Raw genomic sequence first — 24,652 nt, 5'->3', positions numbered from 1 at the left:
TGAGACTGTACGATAGCTGGTCGAAAGTAGTCAACGCATTGGATTCACAAACTGGTTACATAGCTTCAGTTACCTTACTAGCTACCTAACCAGTCATTTCAACATGTACGGTAGCTAATTGGTCTTAAATAGTAAGCTGAAAAGACATATCATAGACAGTCCAATAAACGATTGCTTGTAAACAAACCTTTCTCCGACAACTGTCCAATAGATTGCTTTTGGTGGGTAAAATAATGTGCAGTACAAAAAAAGTTTATCAACAAAAAAAGGTATATCAACACAATTTGTATAAAACCAGTTGGTACGAATTACTCAAGAAACGTTTAAAGTGTCTACACTCCAGATTACTTAGAGACACTTAAGTGGCAATTCTCTTCATGCTAGATTACTTGAGATGTATAAAGTAACCAATTGTCTTCTCTCTGCACTACAAAGAGCACATACGTGTGAAATGACCAAAATATATAAATTGGAGTCAGCCAAGTGATAAGACATTTCTGACTATTACTGTCTTTAAGAGATACATTACCTACTTGCTTATCTGCTGGGTAGATACTAAATAAGTATGTTTGTGTATTGTATGCACATAGGTAAATGTGTATATTTATGTACGAATATGTAGCTACTATTAAGTAAATCTAATTAACATAGTTTTCCGCATAATTGTATTGTAAAAAAGTCTTAAAAAACTAACATTAAAACATAATTAACAATAATATTTCTAAACTATTTTCGTAACTTATATATGTACATTTAACAGTTTTTTTCATTTTTTTTATTTTAATTTAAATTTTATTTTTATTTTTATATATTTAGTTTCTACATACACACATAACAAATAATTAAGTATGATTTCTGAAACTGGCGAAATAGTGTTGGTAACTGGGGGCAGTGGTTTTATAGGTCAACACATTATAAAACAACTGCTAAAAGATCAACATGAATTGAATATCAAGGAAATCCGAACTGTAGATTTGGTGCCGTACAAAAATAAGATTGATGGTGAGTTTTTGAAATGAATTTTGATAATTCTAAAGAAATTCTATTGTATATGTATACATGCTAAATAATATTATATTGCAGATGAGAAACAAAATATTCGAATGTTTGTGGGAGATATCTGCGAACCGGATGCAGTGGCGGATGCTTTCAAAGGCGTCGATACGGTGTTTCATTGTGCCGCTTTGGTTAGTTTGCAATATCCACCCAACTACAGGCAATTGGATCGTGTTAATGTAGATGGTAAGTTTTTATACCCTACACCACCATAGTGGGTAGGGTATATTGGGTTAGTGAAATATAACGCCCAAAAATATTAGTCTAACACAAACCTTGAAGTATACCGAACGAATCACTTTCTGAGTCGATTAAACTATGTCTGTCTGTCCGTCCGTCCGTCTCGCTGGCTGGCCATGTAAACTTTGTGCTCAAAGTAAAGGTAGCAATTTTGAAGATATTTCGATAAAATGATATATATATATGTAATTTGTTCGGCACAAGGACGATCGAAGCCTATTGAAACTGGCTGAAATTCCGAAATTGGACTTTATCTGTCATACATGTTTAATTTTTATTGGTATCTACATAAATTTTACACCAAATAAGTTTTATTTATACGGAATTCATGTCACCAAATTTTATTATGATCGGTCCATAATTAGTCATAGCTCCCATATCACTTTAACATGCATAAATAAATCTCCTAAAAATGTTGGCATACACATAAAATTCAAAATGAATATCTTTCATATAGACATAAATCACTCGCGAATATAAATTATTGACATTTTAAAAGAAACATGTTTTTACTCATTTACTTAGTGTAGGGTATTATATTGAGAAATGTGTAAATCATAGGGCATAGGGTACAACTAGAGGTGCAACTGAGAGTAAGCTGAGAGTAACAATAATTCCTCTCTTCACACGTACCTGTGATATGTGAATTCAACATACTTGTGAGAGAAATTAACACATTAAAATACTTGAAATTTTACCTTTGATTTTCCGACTAAATACAGACCCAACCACTTTATTACACTTCTATACACTATTTTATGATTTTTTTTAACAATTTACAGCACATTTTATTTCCGAAACACGTTAATTTTGCTCAAACGAAAAAAATATTTTTTATTAATTTTTGACACTTAATTTTATTTGTGGTGGAATTTAATTTATTGAACATAGTTTCAATTTTTGGTATTGAAAATAGAAGAAAATTTACATAAATTAAAATTTAAACATTTTTATACAACTCAGTGTGTCTGGTGAAAATTAAAAAGGCACCAACACAATCTCAAAACTTTGTACTAATACATTCTCACGACTTAGGTTTTTGACAACAGACTTAGGTTTTCTCCCTCTCAGTAACGCTTCTATGGATATATTATTCTATGTCATAGGGTATAACTAGAGGCGCAACTGAGAGTAAGCTGAGAGTAACAATAATTCCTCTCTTCACACGTACTTGTGATATGTGAATTCAACATACTTGTGAGAGAAATTAACACATTAAAATACTTGAAATTTTACCTTTGCTTTTCCGACTAAATACGGACCGAACCACTTTATTACACTTCTATACACTATTTTATGATTTTTTTAACAATTTACAGCACATTTTATTTCCGAAACACGTTAATTTTGCTCAAACGAAAAAAAATATTTTTTATTAATTTTTGACACTTAATTTTATTTGTGGTGGAATTTAATTTATTGAACGTTTCAATTTTTGGTATTGAAAATAGAAGAAAATTTACATAAATTAAAATTTAAACATTTTTATACAACTCAGTGTGTCTTGTGAAAATTAAAAAGGCACCAACACAATCTCAAAACTTTGTACTAATACATTCTCACGACTTAGGTTTTTGACAACAGACTTAGTTTTTTCCCTCTCAGTAACGCTTCTATGGATATATTATTCTATGACATAGGGCCTATGACATAGAATCTATGTCATAGGCCCTATGACATAGGGTATAACTAGAGCAGAGGTTCGCAAAAATAAATCCTCTCACAAATACACTTACTCTCACCAACACATTCAATTCTTTATTTTATTCAGTGCACCTACAAACCAGTGTTGCCACCAAGAAAATTATAAACTACACATGCCTCATGCCTAAATTACACATACGAGAAAAAATTACACATGTAAATAAATTTTCATGATTTCAATAGGAGAAATTGTCTAAAATTGCCACAGTGGACTCTGGGATGTTTGGACCAAATACGATCACTTTATTGTCAATGGACAATTTTCACTTGCGGTGATTTAAATTTATCCAGGAATTGTATATATGAGGGGTATTAAAGCAAGGTTAGCAATCTCTTTTTTTAGTGAACTTTTCTAATTTAATGAATTCTTGAGATCAGTCAAATATGTCAATCCCAAATACGCTTTTAACAAATATTAATCAATGTCCATTCGGAGATTGTTCCATTGGAAATTGTTACATTTCTATTAAAAATTTAACAATACATATTTAAAAAAAATAGCACACTGTTTGCTTAGTCGACTCAGAAAGTGATCCTGAGCAGATTGATATACTTTGATCTTATAGAATATTTGGGTCTTTAACGCACTATTTTTTTAAAAGGAATTTATTGGCAATCTTAAAGGATATTAAAGGATTTTAAAGGACATTTTTGACATCTTTTGATCCTTACAGGATAAAATAAAGATAATACAAAATATTTTACAACTCTTCTTGTTCTTTTAACATACAATTTGGCATTGTTGGAATAGCAGGAGTATTTTTAAATATTTTTTGAAAAATGTACTTCTTTGAAACTTTGAAGTCCTTAAAAAGGACACAGGATCACGAAATGAAAAACTGAAAACACAGTTTTTCTCCATTTATAGTTTCAGACGTATGTATATCATCCGGTTCGTGTCTAATGAATTTTTTCTCTATTTGTCGGACGGTGTATTAAGTGCTTCGAAATCAGTTTTGTTTTCAGTTTCAAAGATAAATATTGTTTACTATTTGTTTAAAAATTATAGCTCTGATCATTTTCCTTCCCAGTAAATACTTTACCAGTAAAATCTTGTAACGTTTACATTTTTAAAATTTGTAGTTAGAAATTTGAAATAAAGCTTCCAAAATAGTAAGTCAATTTTATTGTTTATTAAACACAAAACAGTTTTTACGGGTATAAAAAATAACTAGTAACAATTTGTAAATAAATTTTTCTCACACAAATTCCTACGTTCTTGTTTTTTTCTCTTAAGATTGGCTAACGTTACCCAGAAATAACTGCAATTACCGTTACCGATATAATAGTTTATACCGTTATCTGTAAATACCGTTACCCTTATTCTATAAACAATTTAAAATTATAAAAATACAAATTTTCGATTTTGGGTTAGCTTGAAAATTAACGTTTTTCCAATAACAATTTGTAATAACTTGTAAAAATGTATAGTTATTGAATAGTATTTGTTGTTTTATATTTTTTTCATGTTGGAATTAAAAGTCTTATATATAAACTAAAATTTAGTTTCTATTACCAATATTACGCAAACAAAACTATCACAAACGGCGAAATGTCCACTTGGAAAACCAAACATAGCAATCTCCAAATTACTTATCGTATTTTTCTGCAAACCTTAATGTTAATTTAGTACAAACTTGATTCATATCCTCATCTTATATATAAATAGGCCACACGTTTTTTGTGGTACACTTTTAAGTATGTTATTGTTCACCAATATTAATAAAACATATATGGTTTTCGAATTTCGGCCACCGGGCGATCCTAGTACATCCTAGTACATTATACTGAGTAACAAACGAGTACAATATAATAAATATGAATACATTTAGAGATACTGGATATTTATTTATCAACTAAAATAGAGGATATAGCTACTTTTCCTCATATAAATGTACATATTTATTTCAGTCGGTTTTGAAATCTGAACAATCCATAATTCATTCATTCAATTAAAATCCAAAATATAAATAAAATACATACATTGACAATATATTTTGGATATAATTGGAATTTAAAATTACACATGAATTACACATTCACTCAATTACACATGGGCTACACATCCAAGTTAAAATTACACACAATATGTGTAATTACACATGAAGTGGCAACACTGCTACAAACACACAAATACAAAAACTGAAAAAATAAAGAAAAAGTCATACACCAGTGCTCATGCGTATTCCTAGTTGTCTCGTTGAGTGGACAACGACTACTAAAATGTAAGAGCATAAGAATACGTGTGATTTGATTCTGCACAATTGTGCGCATTTCTGAACTAGAGGCGCAACTGAGAGTAAGCTGAGAGCAGTGTTGCCACCAAGAAAATTATAAACTACACATCCTCATACCTAAATTACACATACGAGAAATAAATTACACATGTAAATAAATTTTCGTGATTTCAATAGGAGAAATTGTCTAAAATTGTCATGAATATAAAAGGTTTTTCACAGTTTGGACCAAATACGATCACTTTATTGTCAATGGACAATTTTCACTTGCGGTGATTTTAATTTATCCAGGAATTGGATATATTAGGGTATTAAAAGAAGGTTAGCAATCTCTTTTTTTTAATGAACTTTTCTAATTTAATGAATTCTTGAGATCAGTCAAATATGTCAATCCCAAATACGCTTTTAACAAATATTAATCAATGTTTATTCGGAGAAATTTGTTACATTTGTATTAAAAATTTAACAATATTTAAAAAATAGCACACTGTTTGCTTTCGAATTTGAATTTATTCCTATTTTATATAAAGTGCTTTGAAATCAGTTTTGTTTTCAGTTTCAAAGATAAATATTTTTTAGTATTTGTTTAAAAATTATAGCTCTGACCATTTTCCTTCACAGTAAATACTTTACCAGTAAAATCTTGTAACGTTTATATTTTTATAATTTGTAGTTATAAATTTGAAATAAAGCTTCCAAAATAGTAAATAGTAAGTCAATTTTATTGTTTATTATTTAAAACACACACCAGGAACTAGACAGACAATAGCATAAACACAAAACAGTTCTTACGGGTAAAAAAATAACTAGTAACAATTTGTAAAAAACATTTTCTCACACAAATTCCTACGTTCTTGTTTTTTTCTGTTAAGATTGGCTAACGTTACCCCGAAATAACTGCAATTACCGTTACCGATATAATAGTTTATATCGTTATCTGTAAATACCGCTACCCTTATTCTATAAACAATTTAAAATTATAAAAATACAAATTTTCGATTTTGGGTTATCTTGAAAATTAACGTTTTTCCAATAACAATTTTTAATAACTTGTAAAAATGTATAGTTATTGAATACTATTTGTTGTTTTATATTTTTTTCATGTTGGAATTAAAAGTCTTTAATATAAACCAAAATTTAGTTTCTATTACCAATATTACTCAAACAAAACTATCACAAACGGCGAAATGTCCACTTGGAAAACCAAACATAGCAATCTCCAAATTACTTATCGTATTTTTCTGCAAACCTTAATGTTAATTTAGTTCAAACTAGATTCATATCTTCATACATATAATTCCATTATACTGAGTATAGGAGTAAAATATAGGATAGTAGCTATTCCCTCATATAAACGTACATATTTCAGTCGGTTTTGAAATCTGAACAATCCATAATTCATTCAATTAAAATCCAAAATATAGATAAAAGACATACATTGACAATTTATTTTGGATATAATTGGAATTTAAAATTACACGTGAATTACACATTCACTCAATTACACATGGGCTACACATCCAAGTTAAAATTACACACAATATGTGTAATTACACATGAAGTGGCAACACTGGCTGAGAGTAACAATAATTCCTCTCTTCACACGTACTTGTGATATGTGATTCAACCAGTGTTGCCACTTCATGTGTAATTACACATATTGTGTGTAATTTTAACTTGGATGTGTAGACTATGTGTAATTGAGTGAATGTGTAATTCATGTGTAATTTTAAATTCCAATTATATCCACATATGTTTTATTAATGGTGGACAATAACATACTTAAAAGTGTACCACAAAAAAACGTGTTGGAATTAAAAGTCTTATATATAACTAAAATTTAGTTTCTATTACCAATATTATGCAAACAAAACTATCACAAACGGCGAAATGTCCACCTGGAAAACCAAACATAGCAATCTCCAAATTACTTATCGTATTTTTCTGCAAACCTTAATGTTAATTTAGTTCAAACTTGATTCATATCTTCATCTTATATTGTATAAATAATACAATATAAGTTATTGGAAAAACGTTAATTTTCAAGATAACCCCAAATCGAAAATTTGTATTTTTATAATTTTAAATTGTTTATAGAATAAGGATAACGGTATTTACAGATAACGGTATAAACTATTATATCGGTAACGGTAATTACAGTTAGCCAATCTTAAGAGAAAAAAACAAGAACGTAGGAATTTGTGTGAGAAAAATTAATTTACAAATTGTTACTAGTTATATTTTATACCCGTAAGAACTGTTTTGAGTTCATGCTATTGGTTTGTGTTTTAAATAATAAACAATAAAATTCACTTACTATTTTGGAAGTTTTATTTCAAATTTATAACTACAAATTTTAAAAATATAAACGTTACAATATTTTACTGGTAAAGTATTTACTGGGAAGGAAAATGATCAGAGATATAACACTGTGCAACAACCAAAATCGGAATGGGATAAAACGAAAAGCAAATGAAATTTTGAAATTTGTAATCAGGAATCCCGCAATTCCCAAAAAAAGTCTTGAAAAATCACAAATATGAGATTTTTTAGTTTTTTGTCTATATTATCCATAATAGGGGTGGAGAGATCGAAAGGCTTTTACAAAATAATTAAGAACATATTGGGCCATCTAAAATGGATTACTATATTTTAATACCGACTATGCGATTTGAGAATTTTTGCCATAAATTTTAATTTTACATAAAAAATAGGCGTATTTTGGATGGACCTGGTCCCTCGGTATAGAAAATTTTAATTTTTTTTTTCATTTATGATATTTGATGTAAAGTAAGCTTTTCAAAAAGTATAAATTTGTTATACATCTTCTAAGAAATTTTTTAGATAAATTAAAAACATAAAAAGTACTTTTATCCCAAAAAACTTTCCCTATTTTCTATTTTTCAAATTAAAATGCATATAACTTTGGACTCAGTAATGCTTTTAAACAATTCTTTTGCTGTTTGCCATATAAATTTTTTGTTAATCCAATAAAAGAAAAATGGAGAAAATCTGAAAATATTTGGACCCGCTGTTATCAAAAAACTGGAGTAGGGTGGTAAAAATGTTGAAAATTTAATTTTTAAATGCGAATATCTCCTAAGCTTTAAGTGTTAATTGATAGCTAAGATAAGGTTTTTTGTAGTGCTCGACGAGGAGATTCTAGACATGTATTTTTCTTTTAAATCAGAGAGCAAACGAAAAAATAGTATTGTATTAAATATTTAACATACCGAGGTGTCCTACTTTGGGAACCCCTGCCCGCGCCCTTGGTGGGCTCATGAGGTCCTAGTTCAAAACTTTAATTCGACAATACTTCCTCTTTTCGCATGTCAAATTTCATTAAAATCGGACCAACCGTTTAGAAGTTACAGACTTATTTCGCTCTTTATTTTTCTACACCACTGTATATATCAAAAATGGATTCCCCGATCCCAAAAATTTTAAGATACCACAACTTTCCGGGATAATAAAAATAAATAGGCATTGTTTTATCAAATTTTTATTGATTTTTTCTTGTTAGCCAGCGTTCCAAAATCACTAACTTCAAATGCGTGTAAAAAAAATCTAGCGCTGAACTAGAAAAAAGCATTGAGGGTTTTGTTATGGAAAACGTAAGCTTTCATTTGCTTTTGGTTTCATCCCATTCCGATTCGAAAAGTTCGATTTTGTGTCACAGTGTAATTTTTAAACAAATAGTAAAAAATATTTATCTTTGAAACTGAAAACAAAACTGATTTCAAAGCACTTAATATAAATTAGGAATAAATTAAAATTCGAAAGCAAACATTGTGCTATTTTTTAAATATTGTTAAATTTTTCATAGAAAAGTAACAATTTCCAATGGAACAATCTCCGAATGGACATTGATTAATATTTCTTAAAAGCGTATTTGTGATTGACATATTTGACTGATCTCAAGAATTCATTAAATTAGAAAAGTTCACTAAAAAAAGAGATTGCTAACCTTGCTTTAATACCCCTCATATATCCAATTCCTGGATAAATTAAAATCACAGCAAGTGAAAATTGTCCATTGACAATAAAGTAATCGTATTTGGTCCAAACATCCCAGAGTCCACTGTGACAAACCTTTTATATTCATGACAATTTTAGAAAATTTCTCCTATTGAAATCACGAAAATTTATTTACATGTGTAATTTTTTCTCGTATGTGTAATTTAGGCATGAGGCATGTGTAGTTTATAATTGTCTTGGTGGCAACACTGGATTCAACATACTTGTGAGAGAAATTAACACATTAAAATACTTGAAATTTTACCTTTGATTTTCCGACTAAATACGGACCGAACCACTTTATTACACTTCTATACACTATTTTATGATTTTTTTAACAATTTACAGCACATTTTATTTCCGAAACACGTTAATTTTGCTCAAACGAAAAAAAATATTTTTTATTAATTTTTGACACTTAATTTTATTTGTGGTGGAATTTAATTTATAGAACAGAGTTTCAATTTTTGGCATTGAAAATAGAAGAAAATTTAAATAAATTAAAATTTAAACATTTTTATACAACTCTGTGTGTCTGGTGAAAATTAAAAAGGCACCAATACAATATCAAAACTATGTACTAATACATTCTCACGACTTAGGTTTTTGACAACAGACTTAGGTTTTCTCCCTCTCAGTAACGCTTCTATGGATATATTATTCTATGGTGTAAATACTTTTGCGACATTATAAATATTGGGAAATCGTTTCTGTTTGAAATATTTCTAAGCAAACGATTGCTCAATTCACGACCAATGTTGCATCGTAGTATACTAGGTGCTAGAAACAAATTATAGCAAATTAAGATAATACAAATACTATTGTTATTACAAAAAAGAAAACTCAAAAAATGACCTATGATTTGTTTTAAAAATAAAAATATTTTTGTTTATTCCCAGGTACCCGAGCCGTAGTTGAACTTTGTGTGGAACACAATATTAAACGCTTAATTTATACCAGTTGTGCCTCTGTGTGCATGGTGCCATTCAAGGGACACAGTACATTCACATTAGTTATAAATCAAACTGAATCGAAAGCTCCTACTCCTAAATATGATGCACAAAATCCTACCGATTTTGACAAAAACTTCTTAATACCCGGTTATTCGTCGTCCAAATTGCGTGCTGAAACAATAATACTCAATTCGAATGGAGCCATGTTAAGCAATCAAAAAGATTATTTGACCACTGCGGCCATAAGGCCACCACTAACATACGGCGAGGCCGATGAACTCTTTGTGCCAAGTGTCCTTAAATACCTAAGCAAACATAAAAATTCTTATCCCAGAATAGCAGGTGCAGGAGGCAAGCAGCAAATATCGTATGCAGGTGAATAACTAATTAATATTTTTGCATAATAATGCAGGTGCACAGCTACCTACACATACAATATTAAAATTAATTACTAAATATACTTAAATATACATATCTATTAACTTTATTTTAAGGAAACGTCGCTTGGGGTCATATTTGTGCTTATAAAACTCTAAAGTCTAATCCAAAAGTTATTGCTGGCCTACCTGTTTTCGTTACCGACGATACCCCCATAAATGACATTTCAAGATTTATACAAAAAATGGCTTTGTTGGGGGGCAACTTCAAAGTTCGCCATACATCATGGTATTTGCCTCACTTTTTATTCTTCTTTATGTCGCTGTTGACGGAATTATTTCTCAGAGCTTTAGCTCCAGTTAAAGACATGTCTCTGAAATTTTCTCTTCGTGCTATTAGTTCTTTCATTAATTGAAGTGGAAACTTCTTTGCAAAAGAGTGCTAACTGGTATTCCAAATGGTGGGAAGAGAATATCTCAAAAGCAACTGTTAAAGCTAAAACGAATTAGAGCGAAAGCCGAATTGTTTTTAGTTTAAACAGAAATCTATATATATATAAAAGAGTAACGTTACTGACTGACTGACTGACTGACTGATTCATCATCGCACAGCCCAAACGGCTGAAGCTAGAATCACGAAATTTTAACTGTGGGTTCCTCCCTCCCCAAAACGATCCGATAAGAAGGGATTTTTGGAAATTCGAACGTTTAGGGGGTAAAAAAGGGTAAAAACGGGTAAATTCGGTAACCTTATATCTTCAAAACTAATAAAGATACAAAAAACTTAAAATAGCATGTTACTCCATTTAAAAAATAAGCTGACAGGTGTTTCGTACTTTTTGGAAATTCGAAACTTTTAGGGGAGAAAACGGGTAAAAACTGTATTTTGGTACTTTTTTTGCACCCTATGTATCTTTTAAACCAATAAACATAGAAACAAATTTTAAATCGTATTCTTTAATTAACAACAAATAAAAAATATAAGTTTGGTACTTTTGGGAAATTCGAACCTTTAAGGGTTAAAAATTGTGTTAATTTTTGGTACTTTTTCATAAAATATGTTTTTCTATAATTTGACATAGACACACGAATATTTTATTATGAGCTCCCACCACGTTACAGAAATTTATTTGAATGAAATTGTACCACCTCAATGGGGATAAAAAAAAAATTAAGCCAATTTTGATAATTTTTTTAACGTTGGTTCCTGGATTCATACAATAATTAACTAACAGCGTGTTATTTGGAACTCGAGTACCAAGGTGTATATTGGGCCAAATCCGGGTAAACAGTTTGGTACTTTTTTTAAAACATATTTATTCTTGGGCACATTAACACAGATTTTAATATTTTAATACATGCCTATAGCATAAACAATTTTGGCAAAATGGAATATTTTTAAATTTCAAACTTGAGGGTGTTCAAGTAAGAAAAGGGAAATTGGTACTTTTCTCCTAATGGTACTTTTTTAAAATTTTAAATTATTTCAGTTATCGACATTAAAGTTAGCTGATATGTATTTGAGTGAAGTTAGTGTTAGGAATAGGGGATAATATTTAGGTACCAAAATTTTTGGTACTTTTTCTTTATTGGAATGGTACTTTTTGTAATTTCTTCACCAATGAACCTAGAAACATGAAATAAAGCTTATATATAAACCGAGTGAGTGGAAAACCACAAGTATTGGTTTTTTGGTACTTTTTCTATATTCTAATGGTACTTTTTTGAAATTTCTATAACTATGGACTTAGAAACATGAAATTAAGCATATATTGTCATAAGTGAGTGAGAATTCTAGGGGGAGACTTTTTGGTACTTTTTCTTTATTCTAATGGTACTTTTTGAATTTTCTATAACTATGGACTTAGAAACATGAAATTAAGCATATATGGTCCTAAGTAAGTGATAATTCTAGGGGGAGACTTTTTGGTACTTTTTCTTTATTCGATTGGTACTTTTTGTAATTTCTTCACCAATGAACCTAGAAACATGAAATAAAGCTTATATGGAACCGAGTGAGTGGGAAACCACAAGTGTGGGCTTTTTGGTCCTTTTTCTATATTCTAAAGGTACTTTTTTGAATTTTCTATAACAATGGACTTAGAGACATGAAATTAAGCATATATGGTCCTAAGTGAGTGAGAATTCTAGGGGGAGACTTTTTGGTACTTTTTCTTTATTCGAATGGTACTTTTTGTAATTTCTTCACCAATGAACCTAAAAACATGAAATTAAGACCGGAGTGTGTGGGAATCTACAAGTGACTGCTTTTTGGTACTTTTTCTATATTCGAATGGTACTTTTTGAATTTTCTGTAATAATGGACATAGAAATATGAAGTTAAGCATATATGGTCCTAAGTGAGTGAGAATTCTAGGGCGAGACTTTTTGGTACTTTTTGTTTATTCTAATAGTACTTTTTTGAATTTTCTATAACAATGAACTTAGAAACATGAAATTAAGCATATATGGTCCTAAGTAAGTAGAATTCTATGGAGAGACTTTGTGGTACTTTTTCTTTATACGATTGGTACTTTTTGTAATTTCTTCACCAATGAACCTAGAAACATGAAATAAAGCTTATATGGAACCGAGTGAGTGGGAAACTACAAGTGGGTGCTTTTTGGTACTTTTTCTATATTCTAATGGTACTTTTTGAATTTTCTATAATATAATGGACCTAAATATGAAATTAAGCGTATATGGTCCTAAGTGATTGAAAATTCAAGCGGATACCTCATGGTACCTATTGTTTATTCTAATGGTACTTTTTTTAATTTTCTATAGCAATGGACTTAAAAACATGAAATTAAGCATACATGGTCCTAAGTGAGTTAGAATTCTAGGGGAGACTTTTGGTACTTTTTCTTTATTCGAATGGTACTTTTTGTAATTTCTTCACCAATGAACCTTGAAATATAAAATAAAGGTTATATGGACCAGAGTGAGTGGGAATCCGCAAGTGGCTGCTTTTTGGTACTTTTTCTATATTCTAATGGTACTTTTTTGAATTGTCTATAACAATGGACTTATAAACATGAAATTAAACATATATGGTCCTAAGTGAGTGAGAATTCTAAGGGGAGACTTTTTGGTACTTTTTCTTTATTCGAATGGTACTTCTTGTAATTTCTTCACCAATGAACCTAGAATCATGAAATAAAGCTTATATGAACCCGAGTGACTGGAAAACCACAAGTGTATACTTTTTAGTACTTTTTCTATATTATAATGGTACTTTTTTGAATTTTCTATAACAATGTACTTAGAAACACGAAATTAAACATATATGGTCCTAAGTGAGTGAGAAGTCTAGGGGGAGAATTTTTGGTACTTATTCTTTATTCAAATGGTACTTTTTGTAATTTCTTCACCAATGAACCTAGAAACATTAAATAAAGGTTATACGGACCCGAGTGGGTGAGCAACTACAAGTGGGTGCTTTTTGGTACTTTTTCTATATTCTAATGGTACTTTTTGAATTTTCTATAACATAATGGACCTAGAAATATGAAATTAAGCGTATATGGTCCTAAGTGATTGAAAATTCAAGCGGATACCTCATGGTACCTTTTGTTTATTCTAATGGTACTTTTTTTTAATTTTCTATAGCAATGGACTTAAAAACATGAAATTAAGCATACATGGTCCTAAGTGAGTTAGAATTCTAGGGGAGACTTTTTGGTACTTTTTCTTTATTCGAATGGTACTTTTTGTAATTTCTACACCAATGAACCTAAAGCCATGAAATTAAACTTATATGGACCCGAGTGAGTGGGAAACCACAAGTGGGGGATTTTTGGTACTTTTTATATATTCTAATGGTACTTTTTTGAATTTCCTATAATAATGGACCTAGACTTTCCAAAAAATCGAAGAAATTCAAAACCGCGGTTTCGGTTTTAAAAAATTAAAAACCGATCGGTTTCGGTTTTGTGATAATTTATTAAATCTTAAGTATTATAGAAACAAAATTAGTTGATAATATAGGAAATGATATACAAATCTAAAATTCAAGCTTGACGGGTTATGGTTTAGTGAATGCGAATTTAAAAGTGATAATCAATGGTACTATTTCCTTATTGCAATGGTACTTTTTGAATATTTTATAATAATAAACATAAAAATTTAAAATTAGGAACACATTTTGCATTTTATATAATAATGGACCCAGAAATATGAAATTAGACATTTACAATTAGATTCACAAAGTGAGACTTGATAGTACTATTTCTTTCTTCTAATTGGGGTGGCGAAGCGCACCTGGTCAGCTAGTAATTACTAAAAGAAGTTGTTGGTGTTTGTATTGTTACTTTTACGTTTTTTTATATGTTCATATGTTTAATATATTGTAATAAAAATTGGATAAAAAAATGTTAAACAAGTTTTTTTTATAGATTTTTGCTCTAAGAATTTAGAAGATAGATAGATTTTTAAAGATCAATTTTATTTTGGTGTACAATAAAATTTTATATAAACTTACAGTCTCATTGCACATACATACATAATTTGACTTTATCCTCTTGCCACTAAAATTATTTACAGACGACAATACATACTTTGTATATCTACATTTCAAAATTAAAATATTATTGAAATCTTTTTTCCACGAAAGTGTGTATAAAAATATTTAATTTTTAGTTGGTTGGTATTTTTCAACAAACTTTATTTTTATTATTATGCATTTTCTTCATATTAGTACAGATATGCAACAAATGACAGTTGACAAAAAAGTAATATCGCACCGAATGGCTATTTTGACGTTCTACAACAATGTTTCAATGGATGTAGTTTGCACAGCGAGAGAAAAAATTTAATTTTAATTTAACCGAAAATTGGACTTTTTAGAAAACCGGTTTTTCGGTTAACCGAATTTGAATTGTATCAAAAAAGTAAAATCGTAATAATTTAACTGCCCCTCGCGTCAAGGTTCAAATACTATTTTCTACTAGCAGTGAAATTGTGAAATTATGTAAGTAACTTCAACAATTTTAGCATAATCTCATTATAATACCGGTATGATATCGGTATGATATTGAAACTGATATGATACCGTTATTGATTTGCAATTTTTTTTTTTAACGATATCTGTTGTCAACCTTGATTTTTTCTGAAAATAAGTCCGACTTCAAGTGTTTGTCATGATGTATTGCTAGAATAAGTTGTTTTTGGGTGTTGCGTAACAATTATTTAAAGGTTTCAACGTTATTAAAATTACTTTTGGGAAGATCCATGTGAATGCGGACAGGAGTCGGATTTACCATTTCCATTTTTCAATGGAAACTCATTCCGATGTAAAAATATCGCGATTTTAAAATTTAAAAATTTGTTAAAATTGTCTAAAATTATATACTCATAATTGCCCATAACTTTGAAACTCCTCAAATACCAGAATAATTGTTGACTCCATTTTAAAGCCAAAGTTATTGTCCATAAAATGGTGTGAATAAAAATTGTATATATTCGGAGTATATATTTCAATGTAAAAAATATCGAAGATCGCGGTGTTAAGAACTAATAAAGAACACGGTATGATGACACCTAAACTCTCTACTATATTCGTGCAAATTCAATGCAATTTCGATGGAGACTCGATTAGTTCAGGAGTTATAAAGAAAAAAGTTATTAAAAATACGTTTTTTCTTATAAATACATAAAAAAAATTAAGGAAATAAAAGAAAATCTTTTATTTGCATCAAATCACTGACCTTGAAAGCCTGTATATAGGAAACTATATAACTATCTAAGAAAACAACACAGTTGAATAAATTTTAGTGTCACCGAAAAGCTCAATATTTGTTCGCTTCCAAATTTTGAAAAAAACACTAAAAACTGGTCATATGCTCGTAGATTTGTTGAAAGGTTGTAACGAACCATATCTTAGTCGAGCCCTATCTCCTAGAAGAATGTGCTACTTTATACTCCGGCCGTGCTCAGGGATAATGGGGGGATCTTTTATCTTCTTAGAGACAAGACAGTTCATTACTTTAAAAATAAAAATATTTAGTAGCAACAACCCCTAGAAACGACTACAAAAATATCAATTATAGAGACAGGAAAGAAAAATCTAAGATAGTAGGGAGTGTAAGTGAGTCTTGTTTGGAATAGATATTAGATGGTGTTTGTCCTATTCCAGTCTTAACCCTCCCATGACCTTTACTATTCAGTGTACATTTCTTGAATAGCCCAATATGCTTTTCTATACACAACTGTCTACATGTTTCACGAAATAATTAAAAATAAATTTAGAAATCCATTATAAATGTTTATTCAATACAAAATTAATAAGTTATGTCTAGTATATTTAATAATCCTTTCATTTTAAATGTAAAAGAAATAACGAATCAAATGTGAAGAAAATTTAAGTAAATTTTAAACAAAATTTGCAAATTAGATTAGATTAATAATTAAAAGTATATATTTATAATGAAAATTAACAATATATTGTAAAATTAATTTAATATTTAAAACAAATATGTTAATTTAGAGATTTTTTGTTAAAAGGGAAATGAATGAAGGAATGAAATATTGTATAGATTAGTATAATATTTTGTTTAGTTCTTTTTTTTTTATACATATATTTTTGAAATCAAATTTAAATATAATATTGTATATATTTTCTATTTCTTAAAAAAAAATTGTTTTTCCAAACTCACCATTTAAAGTTCCCACGATGACTGCAGGCCTGTAGTCAGCATACTTGAGTTTACTTTAGATGGGTATATTATTATCCGATATTTGATTTTTGATATTTGATTTCAAAGTGAATGCTATTTAGAATAGTGTTAATGTAGTGTAAAATTGTGAGTGTGTTTATGTTGTATGCATGTTAGTGTAAGTCTATAAGTATTCCTTTTACAATCAATTACATATATATAGTTATGGTAGTGATAAAAGTGATGTTAAAGAAATTAAAATTAAGATTATTTTATATTTAGTTATTCATTTAATTAATGTCCAATGTAGCTTATCTTTTAGGTTTGTTTATTTCTTTTTTTTTTCCTTTTAGTTGTGCTGTCCAAATTATATAAAAATGCCGATTTTAGGACCTCAGGGATTCTTCAATATCTTCTTTCCTTATTCTGCCCCACAAAGTTTTTATACTGCAACAAAATTTTTATAACACAACCACATTAACCCATGAACTTTCTTTTGGGACTGGAAAATTTGTTGGAGTGTTAGGATGCAGGATCAAAATTAGTCCTTAGACTTTGGTTTTGCAGTCAGGATTCGGGTTTTAGAAAGTATTCAACTCGTTCAAAAAAAATTTATTTATATTGAAGATCCGTGTTTAAAATTTTATTTATCGTAGATTTCACAATTTTCGCGTATTATATATTTTACTTTATTCAAAAAAAAAAATCACAAAATTTTCTTTTTTTTTCTTTTCGAAAATTGTTCTTCAATATTCTATTCTATTCTAAATTAAATTTTTTTTTTTTTAGACAATCAAATCAATTCCTCCCTTCTTTTCAAATATCAAAAAAAATGTTTCCTATAATTTGTATTATTTTTCACAAAGTATATTCAAGTTTAAGTGAATATTAGACACGTCCTCACAAAACAGAAACAGTATAAAAACCCAAAAGTACGAAAGACTGGTTCTGTAAAGGGCGAAATTTTAAATCCTAAATTAATATCTGTCCACCGTGTATATGTTAGGTCCAGATGTCCTTTGCGTGGTATACTCCCTTATTTCCATTGTCCAAATCTTGTAACTCATAGTTAACATGTCCTACTTTACGAATAATCTTAGCTCGAATACCAACCGGAGCTAACTTAGAATTAAAATGTTCGATCTTTGAACTTTGAGTGAAATTTCTACGTATAACTTCTTGGCCGATTTCGTAATCTCTTGTGCGTGTTCTTAGATTGTACGTGCGTGCGTTTTTCTCATATGCCTTTCTCATGTATTCACGTATTGAGTCCCGAATCAATGAAAAATCGTCCTGTCGTTCCAAACGTATATCCGAATCTGCTAAAAGGTCTAATTTTGCCAAAAGTCTATAGTCCTTACCATGTGTAACCATAGTCTGTCCAAATATTATCTGATATGGTGTTTTACCCAACGATTGGTGTACGCTATTTCTCAGTGCACAGTTAATACTGCTGATATACTGATCCCATTCTCGCTGATCTTTTCGAACATACGATCTCAAAGCCTCATTAATGGAACGGTTGACGCGTTCACTCGCATTAGCCTGAGGACTATACACAGAAGTTAGCATATGATTCACTCCATGTTTCTTAAGAAAATTTTCGAAATCTTTACATTTAAACTGGGATCCGTTATCTGGCACCATTACCTCAGGTACCCCATAACAATCAAAAATTTCCGTTTGTAAATACTTAATTATGTCCTTGGATGTAAATTTTCTTAAAGGTTTCAGAAACGTGAATTTGGAGAAATGGTCAAGTACTATCAATATCCCTATATTACCAGCTTTTGTCCTTGGTAAAGGTCCTATGAGGTCAATATACAGTCTTTGAAATGGTCTGTCAGTTTTAACAAACTGACCTAGTGGAGGCCTTAGTATAGTGGTCGGTGTCTTAGACGTCTTACACAAGTTGCAATTTTGAATATAGTCCTTAACGTCAGTTACAAGTCGCGGCCAATAAAAGTACCGTCTAATGCGTTCTAATGTCTTTGTAATTCCACCGTGTGAAGATTTTGGAATATCATGCGCCGAATAAATGATACTTTGTCTAAGTCTAGTTGGAACAAATAATTTCCAAGAATTTGATTCGTCAGTTAAACCATTTGAAAAATCAGTCCTTTTGTAAACATATTTGTCAATAATTTTGAAGTCCGGTAAACTAGAATTTTTAATACAATCACGTAATTTTACATATTCGTCAGAGTTAAATTCGTCCGAGTCAAGATCAATTGTCGGAACGTTTTCAATTTCAATTGAATTTATAAATTTTTCACCCTCATGAGCTCGAGACAACGCATCAGGGACCACATTGTCCTTTCCCTTTCGATGTTCTATAGAGAAATGGAAACCCTGAAGCTTAAGAGACCACCTTGCTAATCGCCCAGATAAATCGCGCTGATTCATAAGCCACTTCAAGCTCGCGTGATCCGTGACGATTTTGAATTCTTGGCCCTCAATATACGGTCTAAATTTCTTAACTGCCATCAAGACTGCCAAACATTCAAGTTCAGTGATACTGTAGTTTCGCTGAGCCTTGTTCAATTTATGCGACATATAGGCAATAGGTTGTTCTGTTCCGTTCTCGTCTTCCTGAGCCAATACTGCTCCAACCCCACAAGTGCTTGCGTCGCATTGGAGTACAAAAGGTTTATTATAGTTTGGGTGGATCAGTAATGGAGCAGATGTCAATCTAGTTTTCAGTTCATTAAAAGCTTCTTGAGCCAAATCAGTCCAAACAAAAATTTTCTTTTTCGTCAAAAGTTCTGTCAGTGGAAATGTTACAGTAGAATAGTCCTTAATAAATCGTCGGTACCAACCAGTCATCCCTAAAAATCTTCGTAAATGTCGTATTGATTTTGGTACCGGAAAGTCACGTATGGCCCTAACTTTGTCCTCGTCCACTTGTAGTATCCCGTTTCCAACTACGTACCCTAGGTACTTCACCTTATTTAATGCAAAACAACTTTTCTTTATATTTATAGTTAAACCTGCTTTTCTCAGGTGAGTTGCCACCTCTAGTAAATGTGTCATGTGTTCGTCAAAGTTTTGTGAAACAATTAAAAGGTCATCTAAATAAACGAATACATGCGTCTTTAAATTGTACGGAATAACAACGTCCATAAGTCGGCACAACGTTTGCGGTGCATTACAAAGTCCAAACGGCATTCTTGTAAACTGGTACAATGGCCTATTAGGGACTGTAAAAGCTGTCTTTGGTTTTGAGCTTTCCTCCAGTTTAATTTGCCAAAAAGCGTCTTTCAAATCTATTTTTGAAATGCAATAAACTGGAGGAAGTCTCGCAATATGTCCGTCAATGTTTGGTATCGGGTAAGCGTCCTTTTCTGTCACGGAGTTCAATTTTCTACTGTCGACACACATTCTTACTTTACCAGGCTTAACTACAACTACGGTTGGTGAAGACCAAGGAGAACTGGGTGCTTCTTCTATGACTCCTAGGGAAAGCATTCGATCTAACTCACCACACAACAACTTCTCAATAGCTGGAGAGATTGGGTAATAACGTTGTTTAATGGGCTTTGCGTCCCCGGTATTAATAGAATGCTCAATCAATGTTGTACACCCCAATCCTTCTATCTCAGAATTTGGAAACATAGCAATGATTTTATCTAGTCTTTGTCTCTGTTCATGTGTCAGTTGTAATTTGTCTGGATCATTTTCAGTACAGTCAATTTCACTAATAATTGGAGTCGAAATTTTCAATCCAAAAGCAGTCCAAAAGTCGTATCCACAAATTATGTCCTGTTGTATAGTCGGTACTACAATAAACTGAAATAATTTAGTTTCTCCCTGAAATGTAACATTTAAAGAAACTGTACCTATAACGTTTTGTCTTTGTCCGTCCGCTGTTCGTACGTTGCCTATAATTTTGCGAAAATTACAATTGTTTTGAACTTCCGAAGATAAATTTCCACCGATCACACTTGTATTTGCTCCGCTATCCAACAAAGCGAAATAAAAATTATCATCAACTTTCAGTTTAGCATATGGCCTATTATCTAAATCTTTCTCAACTAGAGATGAAATAACAGAATTTTTAAAAATTTTAATTTGTCGATAATGTTCCCTAATTCTTTTGACAGATCTTAATTTTCTATTCGAATAAGACTTCTGGCCAAAGATTCTGGCACGAGCTTGATTATATTCCCTCAGTCGAACGTGATAAGGTCTCAATAATGGATGCACATGGTCAATATTATTGTCAGTAGTAGTCTTAATTTGATTCAAATTCGGTTCAATTGTCACGGATGCCCGCTCTATTTTCGACGGACATCCTTCAGTTCGTTTCCCGTCTTTCGGTTACAGTTCGCACATGTGGGTTTAAAAACGTCCTTAACTCCACACCCGTAGCAGAATATCCGTCTGGTTTCCATACAATCAAAATATGTATGTCCCAATTTGTCACAGTTCCAACACTTAATATTGTGTTGGACAGCGCAAACCTCATTGTCAATATCTGTCCTTTCAATATCATCCTTGTTTTCATCCCGTCCCTGTTCGATCAACTCTGCAATTCGACCTCGTGTTGATTTACGTGACTCCACATGTAATTCCTTTACAAATCTCTCATGCTTTTTAACCTCGCGTCGAAGTTGAGAAACATTAGAAATTTCTAAATGAATCAACTCGTGGCGAACTTCACTTCTCAAGTTTCTTAGCAGAATTTCACATAAATCGCGATCTGATATTGGTGATTTTAATTTGTCAGTGAAAGAAGATATTGTGTCCAAGTATTCGTCAAAAGTCTCGTTCATTTTCTGTTTGCGTCGTCTAATGTCATCTAAAATATCAAAGTCGTTATAATCAACTTTGTACTTGTCACGTAAAGAGTTCGTCAATGCAATCCACTCAACATCATCATGTTCACGGTGATACCGCCAGAACCATTCTAAGGCTTTGCCTTCAAATAAACAGTGCGCATGATCACACAAGATTTCAAAGTCGCCATTCAAATTCTTGACAGTCAAAATATTTACGCGATAAATAAACTCATCAACTGGCATCTGGTTATCATGACCACTAAATTTAATTCGCCAGTTTCGTATAATATTTAAAATCTTATCAGCCGAGAAATTGTTTTGTGAAACATTGTTGGTTGGTTGCGAAGAAGAGTTAGAATAAGTATTGGGTGAAACGTCAGGTGTTATATTATTATTAGGAATGTTTCCATTCATATTTTGGAACATATTTCGAAATTCATTAGAAATAAAACTTTGCATTTCTATGCGGAATGATTGTAAAGAATTTGCAACGATTTGTCTAAATCGAGAATCGTCTGTACTAGCCGGTTGAGAACTTTCAGGTTGATTAGGATTATCAGATCTAGTTTGATTTCCATTTCGTAGTGGTCGTTTTTCTTTAGGTCGTGCACCTTGGTTAGTTGGAGTCGTGTTCTCCTGATCTAAACTAACTGTAAAACTACAGTTTGATGGTTGGTCTAAATTATATATATTTTCTTGGCTTCTAGTCAAAACCATATTTAAACAAACAAAAGTTAATCAATTTATCATAAATTTTATTTCGTTACTCCATGTGACAATTGTAAAAATTAGAAAAGCAATAATAAAATATAATAGAAACTCATCTTACACTCAAAACAAAAAAAAATTAAAATACTAGAATTATTGTAAACCTTGAAGTAAGCACTAAAAAAAAATATAACATTTAAGATAATGATCCTAACATCAAAGTTTACAAATAAAAAAAAAATTAAAATAAAATTTTGTTGCAAAATTGTGAGGGAATATCCGACATAATCAGTTATAAACATCTCAAACATTTGACTACAAAATATAATTTTGACAGAGAAAACCAAATGTAAATTTGGCAAAAGTTCTGTGAGTGTAATCTCAAAATAATTCAAGAACCACAATCTCAAACATAAACTTTGCCCAAGTAATTTCAATCTATATAATCATCAGGTACAAAATTTTAGACATAATCCAAAATTTTAAATCCAAATGAGTTCAATAGAGATTAAGAAAGATAGTGAAAATTACATTATGTAGTCGAAACCACGGAATAAGTAAAATTTGTATGGAACCTCAGCATAGATGGAAAATTAATTATAAAGTTATACCATATTAAAATATGAATAATACTGCTGGGCCCCACGTTGGGCGCCATTTATTTTATGTAACGAACCATATCTTAGTCGAGCCCTATCTCCTAGAAGAATGTGCTACTTTATACTCCGGCCGTGCTCAGGGATAATGGGGGGATCTTTTATCTTCTTAGAGACAAGACAGTTCATTACTTTAAAAATAAAAATATTTAGTAGCAACAACCCCTAGAAACGACTACAAAAATATCAATTATAGAGACAGGAAAGAAAAATCTAAGATAGTAGGGAGTGTAAGTGAGTCTTGTTTGGAATAGATATTAGATGGTGTTTGTCCTATTCCAGTCTTAACCCTCCCATGACCTTTACTATTCAGTGTACATTTCTTGAATAGCCCAATATGCTTTTCTATACACAACTGTCTACATGTTTCACGAAATAATTAAAAATAAATTTAGAAATCCATTATAAATGTTTATTCAATACAAAATTAATAAGTTATGTCTAGTATATTTAATAATCCTTTCATTTTAAATGTAAAAGAAATAACGAATCAAATGTGAAGAAAATTTAAGTAAATTTTAAACAAAATTTGCAAATTAGATTAGATTAATAATTAAAAGTATATATTTATAATGAAAATTAACAATATATTGTAAAATTAATTTAATATTTAAAACAAATATGTTAATTTAGAGATTTTTTGTTAAAAGGGAAATGAATGAAGGAATGAAATATTGTATAGATTAGTATAATATTTTGTTTAGTTCTTTTTTTTTTATACATATATTTTTGAAATCAAATTTAAATATAATATTGTATATATTTTCTATTTCTTAAAAAAAAATTGTTTTTCCAAACTCACCATTTAAAGTTCCCACGATGACTGCAGGCCTGTAGTCAGCATACTTGAGTTTACTTTAGATGGGTATTTTATTATCCGATATTTGATTTTTGATATTTGATTTCAAAGTGAATGCTATTTAGAATAGTGTTAATGTAGTGTAAAATTGTGAGTGTGTTTATGTTGTATGCATGTTAGTGTAAGTCTATAAGTATTCCTTTTACAATCAATTACATATATATAGTTATGGTAGTGATAAAAGTGATGTTAAAGAAATTAAAATTAAGATTATTTTATATTTAGTTATTCATTTAATTAATGTCCAATGTAGCTTATCTTTTAGGTTTGTTTATTTCTTTTTTTTTTCCTTTTAGTTGTGCTGTCCAAATTATATAAAAATGCCGATTTTAGGACCTCAGGGATTCTTCAATATCTTCTTTCCTTATTCTGCCCCACAAAGTTTTTATACTGCAACAAAATTTTTAT

At 30.4% G+C, this 24,652-nt stretch overlaps 1 pseudogene; it reads left to right on the top strand.

Moving 5' to 3' along the window:
* Nucleotides 1-820: 820 nt before the first annotated feature.
* LOC135963156 (sterol-4-alpha-carboxylate 3-dehydrogenase, decarboxylating-like) lies at nt 821-11,094 on the top strand (annotated as a pseudogene).
* Nucleotides 11,095-24,652: the final 13,558 nt, after the last annotated feature.

This window comes from Calliphora vicina, unplaced genomic scaffold (genome assembly GCF_958450345.1).
Source record: "Calliphora vicina unplaced genomic scaffold, idCalVici1.1 scaffold_18, whole genome shotgun sequence".
Taxonomy (NCBI): domain Eukaryota; kingdom Metazoa; phylum Arthropoda; class Insecta; order Diptera; family Calliphoridae; genus Calliphora; species Calliphora vicina.
The sequence above is the reverse complement of the archived record's forward strand: the minus strand, read 5'-3'. Positions and strand labels throughout refer to the sequence as shown.